Below are 3,829 nucleotides of genomic sequence, written 5' to 3'. Positions count from 1 at the left end.
TTATATAATTGAAATGTATTATAAACGTACACACACACAAACATTTAAATTATTTTTAAATAATATTATTTAAAGCTTTTAAACAGTAATAATTGTTACTATGGGTGAAAAACAGAAAATGAAAAACATTAGGTTAACGCTTAGTTTTTTTAAATTATTATTATTAGTCTAATGACAACCTTAATATTTTTAAGTAATTTCTGCGTTACAGTTTTAAGCACTGCACCATAGGAATAAAGAATAATACAAAGAATCAGGGGGTGTGGATCGAGACAGAATGGGTATAAATGTAGCATATGATCATTTGTATATTTTTGTAAGGTACAGCTATCCATGGCATACATGTGATTCATCCGCATCATAAAAATGAATCATTTTCACCAGCTGCCCATTTCTGTCATACCATTCCCCTGCGTTCAGCAATCAAATCTGTGCTTTCAAATGCCACTACCAGACTAGAGGCTGAATAGGGTAAAGTGCAGGGGCTTGCTGTGGAGAGCAAAACCTCCAGTTTCAGGTTGACTCTGCCACTGCTAACACATTAAAACTTTAAGGCTCACTGACTACAGCAGCTGCAGACGCCACCACACCGCCTGTGAGAAACTAGAAGAGCATCACAAATCATGCAAACCAGCTTACTGCCCTCTGACACACTGGGGGGTTTTATGCACACTGTAACATTGTCAAAAGTGGTTAACACATAATGATTATCTTTACAAGAGCAGAGATTTAATGCTTTTAAATATTTTTTTCTCTCACTAAACTTAATGTTCATACATGAAAAAAATATTTAATAATCCTTAAAACAATATTTACTTGAGATTTACTTTCATATTTACTTAAAATGCATAATATATTAAAACTATTATATTTTTTTATGTTTTAGGCATACATTTCAAAACATTTAGTGATGTTTACCTCTAATAAAAAGTTTAGACCACCTGCTTTGTCTCAAATAATATCCAAACCCGAATAATTCTGGTTTTAATATGCGAATCAGCTTAGTGAAGTCAGATCATCTTTGTCATCCCAGTAAATGTGATTTAGTGTGAGTGAGCTCAGTTTGCTGTCTGATCTTATTAAGAGAGCTGAAATGAGGCTGGCATCTTCACTACGCCCCTCATTGCTGTCTGCTTTATGGGCCACATACTGAAGTCTGGTTTTCACTTAGAGACCTGTCCCTAATGCTGCAATCCAAATATGCTACAAATTTATTTTTTAAATTAAGTAGAATTTCTGTATAGCCTCAATCAAATGAATCTCTTTGAGTTTTTCCAACCTGAAATTTTTTTTTTTGTCAAATTGTGCCTATTCTCTCATTCAGTCTCAAAGCAGTTATGATGCAGAAGACTATGAAGGAGCTCAGCGGTTGGGGAGAAAGGCTCTTCACATGGGAATCGCTTCTCTAGTCATTGGCCTTGTGATCATAACGGTCTTCTGTGTTGTACACTTCACCACGGTACTCATTTGCACTAAGCTTTCTCAAATATATTGTAAATATGATTTGTTTAAGGAATAGTTCACGTAAAAATGAAAATTCAGTCATTATTCACTCATGCCTCAGTCTTTCCAAACCCGTATGAACTTTTGGAGAAAATCATAGCCACTGTTTTCAGTATAATGACAGTGAAGGACTGGCCAAAAAAACAAAAAAAAAACACCATAAAAGTATTCTAAAAGTAGTTCTTATGACTCAAGCGCTATATTTCAAGTTTTCTAAAATTATACGATAGCTTTACATGAGAAACAGACTGAAATTTAACTCATTAATCACTGAAAATCTTGGAGTAATCATTAAAGGAAACTGCAATGCCTACGTTGTGAACAAAGTGTGCTTTTAAGTTGAATACATATTCTGTTACACCAAATACACAAAATAATGATCTTTAAAAAAGCATCATATGACCCCTTTAATCAGTTGATTCTGTTCACAAAATCAGTGTAAATGGTTTGATAACAAATTGGACTGATCTGGTTTTCAGATTCACTCACTGTCTTGGCAGTCCGATTGCAGTGGTTAAAATTCAACTGGAGGGGAAGATTATCAGTGAACTCATCACACAAACCCTTTATGTGGCCTCATAAGATCACAAGAGATGTACTGACTACTTTTAGGGAACTTTTTAAACTTTTTTGAGACTTGAAAACTCCTATTCCTATTTATTCACCAGATTTTATCCACAAGAGAAAACTGTGTTTGGAACAACACGAGGAGTACTAAATTAAACTTATTTTTTGGGTGAACTATTCATTTCAATTATCAGTTGTAAATTATATTCTAACTTGCATGTTATTTAGGTAACATGATGTATGCATTGTGTTCTCATCTATTGAGTAAATATTTTCTACTTTTTATATCAACTAAACAGAATGCAATCTGATAGTGAAGAAACCAGTTTGACAGGAAGACTACTCTGTAAATTGGTGGTGATCAGTTCCAGTGAACGCCAGAGGACACTGTGAGCTACACCCAGAACTTGGTTTCACTGTGGTGGCACCATGAGCTTGAACCATCCCAGGTTTATAAGTAATCAATATTTTCAAATGGAATGTATAAGTGGGTCTGATTTGCTCAAAGCATGGCCAAGAATCCAAACTACAGAAATCTTACACTAAAAGTCACTTAATATTCATACCATCTCAGAATTATGTTGTTTATTTCTGCAGGCAGTTCAACTGCATTTGTACGTCTGTATTTGCTGAGTATCATGACACATCAAATATTGTAAATGTGTAGTTTAGAGGTATACATTGTATTTGTCCTAAAGCATACTAAAAGGATGCCTGCACCCAAATAGCTGATGCTTTTACAGAGAGAGAGAGAGAGAGAAACGTGTTATGTTGTATGGGTGAATGTAAAATTACAGGAAGTATACGATCCTTTTTATGAATATGAATAAATATGAAATGTATGAACTGACTCAATACACTAAATTCACAAGTGTCTGTATCAGTTATATAATTCATTATAGCGGCACTAGACATTCCCTCTCCACCTTTACACCCAATGTAATCTGCAGCGTTTGGAGTATTAAGTATTATGATATGTAATATTATAGCCAGCTCTGGTTAAATATAGCTAAATCTGTCTCCAGTCTTGGCAATCAAAGCAAACAACTACTAGCTAAACATGCAATAGTATACTAGTGGTAGTATTTACTTTAAGTGTTTCATTGACTAGTTTTCAGTGTACTTCAATGTACGGGTGATTATAGTAATAGTAATCAGTGTGTCACTACCATCAATCTCACTTCAGTTACTAACTAATGTTTTTCCAAGATGTACTGGAGGAGGTCCGTCTCAGTACTGTTGCCACCCATGCCTGTGTTTATTGAAATGTGCTTCGCAGAAACAGTTCCACTTATCTCAGGACCTCATTGCCAGTCATGTCATGACAATGCAAAACTGGACAGCCGTGAGAATGTCGCAAGCTTCTGATGAACATGTGTGGACTCTCAAACACAGCTGTCTCACTCCATCACAGGACACACCCAATGGCACAGTCCCTATAAATAAATAAATAAAAAAGTAAATAAATAAATAAAATATGAAAATATATTAAAATATATAAAAAAATATAAATATGATAATATATAATTAAAATATAAAAAATAAAATTACTACCAAAATATTTTAATAAAATGTCTGAAATATAAAAATTATTTTAAAAAACACTGTATATGCTGTTTTAACTAATATACTTCCTTTATTCTTTTAATTAAAGGGGTCATATGATGCGATTTCAATTTTTCCTTTCTCTTTGGAGTGTTACAAGCTCTTGGTGCATAAAGAAGATCTGTAAAGTTGCAAAGACTAAAGTCTAAAATCC

This window comes from Sinocyclocheilus rhinocerous, unplaced genomic scaffold (genome assembly GCF_001515625.1).
Source record: "Sinocyclocheilus rhinocerous isolate Xijiao unplaced genomic scaffold, SAMN03320098_v1.1 scaffold20, whole genome shotgun sequence".
Classification (NCBI taxonomy): Eukaryota; Metazoa; Chordata; class Actinopteri; order Cypriniformes; family Cyprinidae; genus Sinocyclocheilus; species Sinocyclocheilus rhinocerous.
Note: the sequence above shows the minus strand (reverse complement) of the source record.